The 15,072-nt window shown below is 31.1% G+C and overlaps 1 pseudogene; it reads right to left on the reverse strand.

Annotated features, from left to right (window-relative positions):
• LOC134261334 (multiple epidermal growth factor-like domains protein 10) overlaps positions 1-13,516 on the reverse strand; it is a 38,654-nt pseudogene extending 25,138 nt beyond the window's left edge.
• Positions 13,517-15,072: the final 1,556 nt, after the last annotated feature.

The raw sequence follows: 15,072 nt of genomic DNA on the forward strand, positions 1-15,072 counted from the left end.
GAAAAACAGTGCCGTATCATATTACATTGTGTTTGATTTACTCAATCCTTAACGTTTATTTGTTTCTCTATGTGCTGTTTAATGTCAGTTTCAAAAATCAATCCACTTATATAGAAACGCCACCACTTGCTTGTGTAGAGCTGCAAATGATTGTGTCCTTTACACGGCATTTACGTTCATTTAGCAGTGTCGTATATTTTTCCTGCAAGCACCTTCAGCTACACGGGACCTCCGTTTATATGGTCTTATCGCAAAAACAAGTCTTTAGCTCCACATTTCACAGTGGGATTTGAACCTGGGAAGTAAGGATCAACACCTTACCTCGCGACTCTTATGAAGGCCACTGTGCTACTCGGGCAACCTATTTGCTTTTATTAAAAACTAAGACAATTGAAAACCTTATATTTTTGTTGTTTTTTCCTGAAAGGTCTAGGGTTTGAGCATTAAAGAATAGCCTTTTAAAGGTCAAGATCTAGTAAATAAAAGGTGCCTACGTATTTATCAAACTTGAGAAATAAATGCCTTTATTGATGCTTAACCACTTTAGCTTGGTCGAATAAGGTGTTTTGGGGCATAATTTGCAGGTAAACAAGATGAAAAACTATATTTTAAAGTGCTATTTTTAATGGATAATTAAGAAAACCAGTCATGAATATTGGAGTTTTTTTTCATATTCGACAAAGAAAATGTATCCAGATTGCCTACAGTCTCTCAGAGAACGGTAATTAGTTTGTTCATGGCCTCTTCTAAATTAATATCAAATTTAATATAGGTATCCGGGTTACTTTTCATATTATTTCAAATTGAATGTCATGAAAATACCCCATTTTTTACATAATTCTGCTAAAGCCGTATAGTACCGAAAAAGAAAGTCAAAATTGATTATGACGTCATAATGGATCTAGCACCAAAAAATTAGTCTAAAATTATTTAGTAGATCTTGACCTTAAAATATCATGTTTTAACATACGTTCATTGCATTTTCGCTGCTGATACCCAGGTTGTCACAAGGAAAGACACGTCCCAGTCACGTGATCACAGGTCTCATTACCACCACAGTAACCGCAATCTTTGTCACAATCTCTGCCGTACCATCCCGGATAACATGCTTAAAATATAGGTCAAAATCACAGCTTTTTAATATTTGTAATTTTTTTTTTCATTTCTTAAGCTTTATTTTGATCTGAAACAAACACAGTGGTATTAGGTAAAAAAAAGTTAAAAGAGTAGAAACTTTATATGCTTCGCCCTACCAAAACAACATTCGGTACAAAGAGACATATGTATAATCATTTATTTTAGTCTTAAATATCATGGGAAATAAACAATATTTGTAACACATTTAGATAGTACGATGGAATTTCCATGAAAATATAAGCAATCAAACAGCTCTGTTATCGATAAACGGACTTATTAATTTCACATTAGCACTTTTCTCCGTTCTAAAGTCTAATGTCACGAGTACTCCAGCGACAGAGAGGTCATCCGGGCTGAAATGAATATGAGGTCACTTACAAGAAAAACATGTGTGACTTCTATATGCATTTAATTATGCTTTACTAAGAATGCAATGAAAGTTTTTCTTCTTTTATACAGATCTGATAAACTTCAGTGACTTTGTCTATTAAGTGATATATTTCTTAAAACCTACTACATATGAAAATTTTATATAAAGTTAGATTTATACCATTGCATTGTCCGGATACGGGGTCACAATTCTCGGGATCAGTACAGTTGATGCTACACTTATCCTTGCAGTTGTATCCGTATTGCCCACCTGTACATGCTAATAAAAAGGTATTTGTAAAGAAACTATTAGACATGTACTTTTATGCATGACAACACACATGTTTTATTGGTAAAATGTTACCTTGTGTACAGCTGTCGCCTTGGTAACCTTTATCACAGCCATTCAAGCATGTCCCGTTAATGTGATGACATTGTTCTTTATCAAGACAGACCCCGCATGACTGAGCACAGTTTAGTCCATATGTACCACCGTCACATTCTAAATAAAAATTGAAGATTGGTACTCTGTCTTTTTAAATATCTTTCATCGAAATTTGCAGGCATTTATTCGACAGTAAACACCAATAGGCATTTAAGCAAATAATGAAATGAAAATATTTTACCTTTTCAAAGAATATTTTATAAGTAAGAAAAAATAGCTAATATAGCCAAACTGCACAAGATGGAAGTACATTTATCATTCGGTTAAATTTATCAAATTGGCAAAGAAAGTATTTTAAAAGAAATAGAATAACAGATCCTTGCAGTTATGTGACTTTTTAATTATTGTTCAAATATGTAGCTAATTGGAGACCATTTTGAAGGCGAAAACATGTTTACGAATGACCTACTTTTGTCACATGTTTCGTCTTTCCATCCTGCCTGACATCCTCCGTGACATTGCCCTGTGAATTTGTCACATTTTCCTTTAACTTCACAATTGTAATTGCAATTGTCTTGACAGTTAAAACCATAAAGACCATCAGGACATTCTATCAAAACAAACAAACAAAAAAATTAAAACGTGTTTTCACATTTATACCTATACATTTTTTTTCACTTTTTGTTTGATATTACTCTGTGCTCGTACAAGAGTTGTCAATACTGTAAATCACTTTTTATTCGCGAGAACTTTATTTTTGCGTTATTAGGCGAGACAGTGTGCTCGCGAAAATTTAATTCTCGCGTATAATAGCATTCCTTAAGATTATAAAGAGCAATAACCACAATTCGCGAAAATTTTGTCTCGCTAATTAAGAGTCAATGACTATGTCGCGAAAATAAGGTGTCGCGAAAATTTAGTGATCTACAGTAGTTCATATAGATAAGAATAACTTTAGAATTTAGAGGGAGTAGGGGGGCCTGCTTCCCCATTTTTGTGCCAAAAACAAAATACACAGAATTTGATAAATCAATGTTTTGCTTTTATGTTGCTTATGACCCATACCCTGACCTCAAACCGGACGCCCAAAAACTTTCTTTTTTAGATTTCTGGATCCGCCACCGAGATTAAAATACATAATTTTACTAGCAAAAAAATTATTTACTGAAAAGTGAGAAAAAAATATTGAAAAAATCTCGCTATTTTTTTCTGATCTCTATATGCAATTAAAATCTTTGTTTCTGAAATAGACACAAAGGAACTTGTCATTTCATTGCAGTAAGAAATAGTTCATCATATTTGTATCATTTATAACAGTAATAAATGGACTCTTTTGTGTAAGTATTATTAAGTGTTAGATATCTAACGAGATATATGATGGTTAGACATAATTCATCCTTAAATACCTAAACTTTTGCAGAAATAAATAAAAATTAAATAGAGATCAGATTTTATATATAGATATGTTCATTATCCACTGCCTACCGATCACACCCACCGCTTACTACTTGTCATGAACATAAAATAACTACGATACATAGCATTTAAAAATATGTCAGCATTTGATTAAATGATAGGTTGTTTTTGCTTACAAGGTCATTGTTTCGATCATGTTTTAAATATATGTCCTTCTACCTTCAAAACATTTTTCTCCCTGGAACCCGCTGTCACATCCATTTAAGCATGATCCATTGATGCGATGACATTGTTCCGAGTTCAAACAGGAGCCACATGTCTGATTGCAGTTTTGACCGAACGTCTGACCATTACATTCTACATTAATTAATATTATGTCATAGCTAATTTTATACATCGATTTGTCGGAAAATATATTTAGCTTATAATCCATTTAAAGTAATATAAAGAAGTGTTAGTCAACACTAATTATCAATCGTGTTAATATGTTACTATTGCAGTTGATTTTTACAACGAAAAAAAAACCTCTCATTCAAAAAGCAAGAAATACCATTTTCACAAAATGTTCCTTTCCATCCAGCCAAACATCCAAACTCACAAATACCAGTGAATCTGTTGCAACCAATGCAGTTTGGTTTACAAATTTCATCGCAGTTTTTCCGTGTCTTCCGAAAGGGCACGCTGTAAGAAAAAAAAAGCAAACAAAATAGGTAAAAGTTTTGAATTATTAAATGTCGTAAATATTGACAGCTTATACAATATTAATCACCAGCTCTATGTGCTTAATTATTGTAAAGTCAAATACTTTATAAGGCACGGTATGAGACAAATAAATGTTCATAAAGATTTTGATCATGTGCTTTTAATCGACTTTTTTTAAAATTGTGATCTTTCAATCAAAATAATGTTTTTTTTTTGCCTTAGCTCCTATGACATTCATGGTCTTTTACTTTCTACGTTTAATCTTGATATTTTTTTGAATATATGTTTTACCTGTGACACACGTTTCTCCTTGAACACCGATACTACATCCGTTAGGGCAACTTCCGTTTACGTGATTACATTGTTCTCCATTACTACAGTTACCACAGGTCGAAGAACACTCAAGGCCATATCTATTTTCATCACATTCTGCGAATGTAACATATTTTATACATTTGTCCCTTGAAACCTAAGAATAATATATGTTATGATCATTATTGTATGTGTTGTAAACTTCTCAGTGAAATATGTTTTTCAAGCCCTATCAACGACAAAGATAAGTAACAATTAAAGTGAATACATTAACACCTACTATTTGTTTGAGGTGGAATTAAAATCAAAAAGTTGATGAAAGAGGTCCTTCACATCTCGCTTATCAATAGAAAGAAATGTAAGGTAATTTCAGCAGAAGGTACTCTAATTTGAATTTTCAGCACCATCACTCTCTTTTGTTTTCCTCTCACTCTCTTTCTCATACTTGTACGTACGTTTTTCACATCGTGTTCTTTTGTATCCAGGAACACATCCAAAACACGCCCCATCAACAATGTTACAATGTCCATCCTGGCAATGCTGTGGACAAAATAAATCGCAGTTTGTTCCATAAAAACCTGGAGTATGACATCCTTTATATAAAAAAGATATATGTATCATTAAGCCATTTGTTCTCTTTTTATTGCATATGCATGCATGTTCTACAAAGTTTGGTCGATCAGTCCATTAGGATATTAAATGTTACATCGATACCTATTCATTCTATTTCAGAAACCTAATGTAAATGCTGAATAGATATCAAAAGCTGACTTTGATAACTTATCTTAGCCTACCTCACCCAATTCCTGGAATTTGGTACATTCTAAAAATTGTGAAAAGTGAGATATTGCAAATTGGGAAAGATCTCAATGACAGTACATATGATTGTATTGTACACATCGCCCATCGGTACATATTATTGCTTACTAAACAAGTATAGAGGCACATACCATATCAAAAACTTACAATACAGATAATTACATCTAATTATAATTTCTGTTTAAAAATATCGATGCCCAACTTTTATTGTTGCTTTAAGTTTTTGTTAAATTCTTTAATTGATACTGGTATGATATCGAAACATTTTTTTTAGCTTTTACGCGAATGTGGTAGTACAAATTGTCTTTCTTTACATATTGCAACCTAGGACAATATGTTCCATTCTTCACTATAAATTTCATATAAAAAATGATACAATAAGCAGTAAATCACTGTACTGTAGTATCGAAATTATTTTGATGATTAAAAGTACAAAAACTGTACAATATTATTTCTTTTGAAAATGTTTGAATTGACAATTTGTCGCCAACAACATTGTTCTGGAAGAGGCCTACACTTAATATCTAAAGTAAAATTTTAGCAAATTTTGTTTATATTCCACTTTTCCCCCCTTTGAAAAATAATGCAAAAATTCACTAGTATGCGAAGTCATAAAACAAGAACATTGTCAATAACTTCCTTTGAAACTATAATATGTGTTGCAAATTTAGATTTTACATGCAATAAATGTGATTTCAACAAATCTCTTTTTTGCATTAATATGAATTATAGTGAGGTTAAAATAAATATCAATTTGTGGTGTTATGTTCTTTATGTTTACTTTTAATATTATTGTACTTTTTTTTTTATTTCTAAAGCTGCATATTACTTATACTGTAGGAAGTACCACAATATTGTTATATATTTTATGTGTATCACAAAATCATATTATAAGTGATCTTAAGTTATAATACTTGTTGTGTTCTCTTACCAAACACTTCAAGTTCACATAGCTCGTTGAATGCATATGGAGAATATCCATCAGGGTAGATAACTCCTGGAAGTCTCTCATTGTAGTAGATTACATACCGTCCATGTGTAACACATTCTATCGTTAAAGTATTTGGTATTGTAGCTCTGGTGTAGTTTGAGTCTTTAAAGCAAAGAAGTCCTTCATGTTTGTCAGTTGTGTTGGAAACGTAAACCGACATACCTAGAAATCGACCGGTGTATCCATTGCTGGAATCTAAAATATTGTGAAGGAGAAAGTAGTTATTTTGTGCATAGAAGATTAAAAGTACTTTTAAGATTCTAAAATTCATCCATCAAGATTGTAAATTTGGATTCACAATCTTTAAATAAATTTAATCAATTTAACAGAAAAATGCATGAGCTAAAATTGCAGCCTAAGTTTATATATATTTGACTGTGTTCATCACTTGCCTGTGGTTTAAAGGATTTTTGTTGAACAGAAAACTCTGTTATTATACTACATATGCTACGATCTAAAATGTGTTATACAATCTAATATACAATTATTGCTGGTTTTTGAGGTCAATACAATGATTTAGCCATCTGAGGAGTACAATATTCACCGAGCCCGAAGGGCGAGGTGAATATTGTACTTCAAAGATGGCTAAATCATTGTATTGACCGAAAAAACAGCAATAATTGTTTTATTATATGATTCACTGATAAAATGATACAGCTTATTTTATTAAATCCTAGCCAAATACAAGAGAGATGCAGAATTACAATGTGAATAAACCTTTTAAATCAATTTTAGTTGCCATGAAAAAAATATATAATGTCAGTCTTTTTAATAGGATAGATTTTGAAAGGAAAGAGTATTGTCAGGGAAAACTGACTGCCAAAAAGTAAAAAAGTAAAAAAAAAAATTGTTGTTCAGTAGAAGTGTTGGAGGGGGTCCCTGTATCCCCTCTTACCACCCTCACCTAAAATATATATTCGCTTATGTTTTGTTCATATGAAAATAAAAAAACCATAGTTCTTTAAATAGCTTTCTAAAACAATTTGTATCAATTTGGAATTTCCCAATCTATTTTTAGATCAATGTAGAGGAAATAAGTCCTTGTATTGACCTGGAACGTCACGTGCAGGTCAATACAACGTAATATTTTTCTAACATAGTTGGATCTCAGCCAATCAGAGAGACGGAAATTATTCAATCATATAATAAAGTGTGTTATACAAAGACATTCTAATTTTTTTTTTCAAATGTGAAATGAGTATTTTTTAAACCATAATCATCATTTCACAATTTATGTACAAACATGATTTATATATTTTATTAGTTAACTGTGTAGCCTATCTATTGCCCATCATGTCCGTCACAGCTTTATTTTTTTCAGCAGGTTATAACAGGCAATAAAATCGAACGTTTATTTTAGAAATAACATTATGTCTAGCAGTTAATCAAATTATTCGTGGTTAAGAAAACTAATGATAAGTAAAGTATAAGAGCATGATTATATGAAAATGTAGATAAAAAAGTGTTTTTACAAAGTACTGTGTATAGTATTTGTCTTAAAGTTGTTGTCCAAAGGCGGTACACTCAGTCAATGTGTGAACATAAATATTATGTAAAGTACATTGAAATATATATTGAAGTACAGTGTAGTAAAATGCAACTAGGTGATTGTATAATGTATTAAAGCACTTAAATAAGTGAACAGGAAAATACATAAGTATGGGTAAAATATGATAAAGTGTATTATGTTTGTTTATATTTGAATTGTATTAATAATATTGGTCTCATCTGTCTATTCAAGACCATTCATTCTGATTTTGCCATTTTAGAACGCATTTTTAAATATTGTGAGTAAAAAAACAATATTTCAAGAATAATTCGAAACCGAAGGTCACTCTGTGTGATATATTTTGAATATATGCACATGTGATACATGTAAGATACATGTTTTTCTGGCATATAAACAGTATTTGAAAGGGTTTTGACACAACATTTACTTCAGGAAAAGTATTCAAAGAAATTCATTTGAAAGAAAATCTTATTGAAGTATATTGTATGTATGTTGTTAGTCGAGCTGGTTCATACACTCCATCGATAACATAAACAAGCTAGTGGATAATTGGAATCAAGAGGTCCGGAAATTCAGACAAAAAAATGTATGATAAACCACTTGAAGCAAAATTGTCGAAAAAATGAGATGATCCCTAAATTGATTCGATACGTTAGACTAGGCTTTATGTACGTTTTTCGACAGGGGATGCTCACTCATCCCTGATAACTGATCTCATATCTGATGTTTTGGATGTCCCTGTTTGCAGTTATCTCATTTTGCATTAATAATTTACTTTTGAGCTTCAATACCATACTGCTCGTTTTCGACAGATAAATATCTGAATATCATATTATTTTCATTCATTTGGAACCGTCATCGTATACCGATAAAGATTCATTGATTGATCAATCGTATATTGCTTAATGTTCTTTTCGAGAATTTTTCTCTAGGAATGAAAATGTCAGTGCATAGTTCTGCATATTATATTTGAAACAGAACTGATAACGAAAATGGAACATGACCGCAAATGAGTTAAGGATACGTATTGCGGTTTCTGTGCTAATTAAAAATTATGACCCATAATTGCCGTACATACCACCAAGAAAATATTAAGACTTGTTTTCTTATACATTCTTGGTACCCATGATATTTTATTGCAAGTACACATTATGACGTCATACAATGACGTACTCAACCTTTACTACACACGTTTATAAAAAAAAAATCAATAAAATCGCTTCTGAGCAAGGGCACAGCCTATTTTGTTTTACAAAAACAAGGCACAAAGAGAAGCAATATATTTCTGGGATTTAAGATATTGCTGCACAAATGTCGACACTGCAATTGTTAAGTTACTATTTGCACAGATTTTAGTTGAAACAGGGTAAAAAGGCACAGTCCAGTTTAAGTTTAGGAAAATTTTTATTCGAAGAAGGGCATAATATTTGTGCAGCAAATTTGTTAATTTTAAGAATATATTATGCTTTATATTATACTTTATTTATTTTGAGAATTAATAGGATACATGTATGCCATTGCGCCTACGTTGTTTCGTTCATGTGGTTTTTTTTACCCTAAATTGGAAAGAACTATGACGTTATGATTTGACGTCATAATGTGCACTTACATTAATTGTTTGTGAAGATATTTTCTTGACAATATGTCAAAGGGATAGGACACAAGTTTCAAAAGTGGAGATAACCCTCTCCCATATAAAACCTGAATAGCCATACAACATTTACAAAATTTTACAATAATATATATATGTACATAGATTAGCAAAAACAATTGTTTTATGAATAAGGAAATAATATCAATGATTATCAATAATGATGATAATAAATACAGTGTTGCTATTGTTAAAATATAGTAATTTCAATACTAGGGATAATACAATTTAGTTTTCATTAAAACGACCAGATTGCTGAATAAATTTTTGAACAATACCAACTATTTTTTTTTCGTTTTCCTGCAAAGTTAAGGAACCATCTCCCCATAGCAATTGATGTACGTTAATCATTTTTACATTATGAGTTACAAGTAATGCATTCAATAATAAGCGTCTAGGTTCAAAATATTTTCTACAAACAAAGAAAAATGATGACAATCCTCTTTTATACCACAAGAGCAATTTGGATTACTTAAGATATTACATTGATGCAGATCATTATTTAAAATGCAATTGTGTCTTAATTTTGTATGTAAAATGTTCAGATATCTTCTACCATATGAAAAATACTTAGGAGGCTTATCATTATTATTACTCAATTTTCTTTTGAAAAATCCTATTGAGGTTTTTTCCCTTGTTTCGTTGCTCAGTGATTTCCAGTTGCGAACAATATCGGGGACAATGCACTTGCATTTTTATACTGCGCGTACTACCTTTATAATAATTTGAACTTTCTTTGTATATAAAATATACAATCTATGCATTTTTATTAGCTCATTTGCACAGAAAAGCCCATTTTCAGCCTTAACTCATTTGCAACCTTCGTCTTTACGGCTGATCATTCAGGAAAATCTGACTGTATTAACTTACTTTTGATATACAATCGATACCCCTTTCCGTTTAATTGTCACATAATGATTCAAAGCTGTTTGAACAATGATTGTGTTTACTTATTTTTCATTCATGTTCTGATATATAACACGTTATGCACTGTTTAATTGAGATTGCGAAGATAAGGAAGTTGCGTTTGTGTTTTGAAATAAGGGATTGCAATTTGTAACCGGTACATCGATTAATCGGTAGGAAAGATGCTTATCGGTTAAAAAATCCGTAATCGGTTAGTCGGAAAAATAAAATATATGTAAATTTGAGTGCAGTTTCCTTAAAATCACTTTTTTTTATAAAGGAGAGCGCTGCATAGATTTTTATTTAGTGTTTTTACAAATACATGTATCAACAAAAATTGCATAAAAATAGATACCTTATAGAGATTAGTGTGTGAGAAAAACGAAAGGACATTCACTTCCTAGTTTCATAACAAGAACTGCTTAAAATAGAAACATGTAAATAATATAACAGACATTAGTGTATTAGAGAAACGATAGGACACGAGGGGATCAATATTTCCTTGTATCAGATAGAAATGGTCAAAGATGCTGAGTGAACTAATCGGCTGTGAAATTCGGTGAATGTGGTAGCATTCATGAGTGTGATGAAAATTGATTTCGTCAGGTCATTTTTGGTCATAGGAAAAGGGAGAGCCAATCCTATGTAACAAGCGAAAGGTCAACCATTGGAATGAATTATCGACAAAATGATAAAAAGTAAAGATTTTGCAAGAAGTTAATATTTATTTTAAACTGTATTTCAAAAGTCAAAGGATAATGAGGTACAGAAATGTAATTAAAACTTCAAGTCGCAAATTGATGTTTGTAGTTGAAAATTTTGATAAGATAACAAATGTTGTCAGGGCGGAGCTCTTGCACATGAGTAGTATAAATGCGACAGGGAAATATTTCTCGTCAGAAATTTCGACGAGTTGAGTCTTCTCTGTTGTATTTATACAGGTAAAAGATTTTTACAAGCTTTCACATAATTTCAATAAAAGCTACGTTTCAGGTTGTTAAGTTTCAGTTGGCTCATTTTCTTGACAGGAAAATATATGTTATAATGTTTAATATTTCTTATACAATTTATTGTGTTGAATGACGTTGTTTAAAATATAAGGTGTATTGTAAAAATAAAAAGAAATTTCGAAGAATTGTGTCTTCTCTGTTGTATTTATACAGGCAAACCAGTTTCCAAGAGGGGTGAAATAAATGCTTTCGTAAATAATTGGTCATGGTCAACAGGGGTGTAAAAGAGTTGTTCAGTTGGTTAACCTCTCACTGCGGAATTCAATAAGATCCTGTTGATATCAAACATAAGCATGAACGGCTCCAATGTCATTTGCGAATCTGCCTTCCTATACCTCTGCTGGTTAGGATCTAACATTAATCAAGGCTGGAGTCTAGAATGAGGTTGACCCGGTCATGATACACATTTTATAATTAAGAATATTTGGAGGTGATTATATCTCTCCAGATTGATATCACGGGGTAACTGGTCAATTCGTTTAGTGTTTATTAATGTTTTTATAACATCATGTTGTTACCCAGATAGTCTTGTGTTTTACTTAATGATATTAGAACATCACCGTTGAGAAATTTTAATGATATTATGTCTATATATTTTGCCGCTATGTATTAAATTATATTATTACAAAAAACGTTGTAAATTGTAAAAAAGTGAGAGTTCAGGTATAGACTAGTTCTGATTATGGTGACAATGCAGAATTACATTATAACTTCTTTTTACATCTGCATTGGAAAATTATCCTTGCATGATTTCTCGAGCAAGATTCATGTTTTTTTTTTATTTTTCTGGTCTATTGAAATTAAAATAAGATATACAACAAACTCGGTAAAAACGAAGTCACAGGGACCTACGAAATTTACTTCGCTACATCCTTAATTCGTAATAACCGTATAAGAAATTCATTAAATTTATTCAGCTAGGGATCCAAGATGACTTCCTTATATCCGTAAATTTGCAATATCCGTGTTCGTACTAAACGAGTTTTGCTGTATTTTGACGTACATGAAATCCACCCATCCAAATAATAAATAAAATGCAAATTCTATCGTGTTTTTAGCCTTTAAATGGATATGAAAAGTACATTTCAAAATGTATATCTTGAAACGACTAACCGCTTAATCGGTTGGAGCGTATAGCAGTTAACCAATTAATTATTCTGCAATCGATTGCCATTCCTATTTAAAATACATGCCTACTATATTATTTAAGCAAAATTCAAATAACAATTTAAAAAAAACAGTTTGATAAATCAATACCCCATTCCATATTGGCTGTCCTGTAATAGATATTAATTAGACGGATACTGAGTACTTTTCCTAGATCCACCCGCAAGGTCGCAGTTTGTTGATCATTTCCCGATATCGTACATTGTCCTCCTAAAGAACTGCGGTCTGAATACCGCCCATCTACTGCCTTATCGGCTCCCCATGGCTGGTCACCATATGGACATTGCTGCCATGCAGGCTTGTTTAATGCGATGTTTTCTACATGTAGAAATGACATTATATGTAGATGAAAAGATCGTAATTAAGTCGATTAGTAATTAATATTGTCCGGAAAACATACAATGTTAAAATCTTTCAATCTTTAATCAAACTCGGTAAAGGTAAAGGATGTAAGTTAGAGTCAAATAAGTATTTAAAAAAAGAAAAAATAATAAATGATGGCTTATTCTTGTGCTGTAACTCAAATTGAAAAGTTGGGAGAAAACTTACCATAAGCAGATGTTAAGCTCACGATCATAACCAATCTACCAAAACATTTCAAAAATATCACTCTTTTGTCCATCTTAAAATGAATAAGTGGACAAATATATAAATGTATATAAAGTATTTTCCTTTCCTCAATACAGAAATAAGGAAGATAGCAAGATTTATTTTGTCAATATTTACTTTCCATTTCCATTTAATTGGATATCAAGGAAATTAATGCATCACAAATAAATACATAAGGATAGGCCATGTACTCGTATAACTCATTTTCGTTTGAGAGAACTTAATGAATAGTGACTACTGGTATTTGATACAAAAGGCATAATGCATTTAAAAAAATACGTATTTTCATTTTTTTTTTTCTTAACATTAGTTTTTATATGAAAAATGATTTGTCCGACACTGGTAAGGGCTCTGACATGTGTACATGTATTTTATACAAGAAAGGGTGGAAAAGGGATTTATAGGGGATGAGGCGGGTCCATAATGCAAGTGGTTTAGGGGGCGCCTTGTCTGTACTATAAGGGTCAAATGCCTGCAATCTTTAGACTGTTTAAGTTTTAGAAGGGCCAAAATGAAATCTTCTAATTGTACAACTTTTACTCTATCTGTCAACATTGAAGATAATTTGTTAGAAATTTGATTAAATTTCAGGGTTAATGAAAAGGCCATATTAAAAGCTGCAAAGCGGATAGATATATCAGTTAAAGTGTAGTTTGAGACCTGCAAAAAATGATTTTTGATTAAATTTTCTTAAAGACATGAATGCAAAGGACAGATTGAAATATTTTTTTTAGGAAAAGATGATATTCATCTTGAAACTTGAAACTTCAATCAATATGAATAAATATAATTATTCTTTATTTTCATGTTAATGCCATTTTCTACATTTAATCCCCAGAAAAGGACCTTATCTGAAAAAAAAATTCTTCTTTCAATTTTAGTGAATATGTTTAGTCAAACAGTTTCACAATTACGTCCCTGCATGAGCTGAATTCTTACGTCTTCCACTTACAAGTGCCTCCTTTAAACGGTTTATTTCCTGCATCATAGTTTTCTTGATATTACAAAGTTTATATGCTATTAAAATCACCCATAATTCTTTTTTTTTTTTGCTACAAAGTTGATATTTTGGTTGTCTCTGCAATTCAAATTTTCAATTTCTCATTATGCATATTTTAATTGTCGATGTTGCGCGCAATTGCTCTGACGTCATAGGTGTCAATTCTATGGATATAATTTTACTTATTAAAGAGTAAGCTAAGACCAGTTTATCTACAAAAAAAGTTTATTCTTAATATTTGATTTATGGCAGATGGTGATCAAGGAAAATTAAACAAAAAGGCAAGGAGGACCAACCAACCGAGAAAGAATAAACCACACCGATAATGAAACATTTGTTTAGATATAATAAAAAAAATCTAAGTTCTACAGTTCTAGTGTGGAATCATATTACTTATTCAAAATAGCGGTAGAATTCAAAAATTGTAGCACATAAATATTCTTTTTTGAAGTACACACAACTAACGGACCAATCAAGTGAGGTAGCAATTGGTAGAGGGTTTGTTTCATACTGATAATAGAGGTAAAGAATTGTTGTTTTCTTTTTTTCAAAAGGCATTTTTTATGTATCACAAACGAACATAATAGTATAACATTTCATAGTAAGTGAAATAAATACATGTAAGAGAATAACAATTTCATATCTGAAAATTTAAATCGATACTTACAATCAATATTTTCACGAAAAAACACAAAAATAGAGTGTTTTATAAGAAGAAGTTTGTGAACAGAATTTTATGTATACTACAGATAATCAATGCACATAAATCTAATTATCACTCTTTCATATATTTTAACAGAAAAATTATAAAAATAAAAAAAAAGAACGAAAATGACATGCAAGCATATTTTAATACATATATTTATAAACCGTCGACAAATGCATACATGTAAAAAGTAAATAATATATAAGATGTATGAGAAAATAAATTATTTCATATTGAAATTTTTGCTAAGATTATACAGAGTCAGATGTGCACGAGATTTGCATGCATATAAGGCCTCCCTAGCATCTGACCTTTTCGGAAACTTCATTTACATTCCGTTGGAATTATCAAGAAATCAACTCCACTAACTTTCAAAGACTTT

Source organism: Saccostrea cucullata, unplaced genomic scaffold (assembly GCF_032062105.1).
Source record: "Saccostrea cucullata isolate Sc308-1 unplaced genomic scaffold, CSIRO_AGI_Scuc_v1 ctg811, whole genome shotgun sequence".
Classification (NCBI taxonomy): Eukaryota; Metazoa; Mollusca; class Bivalvia; order Ostreida; family Ostreidae; genus Saccostrea; species Saccostrea cuccullata.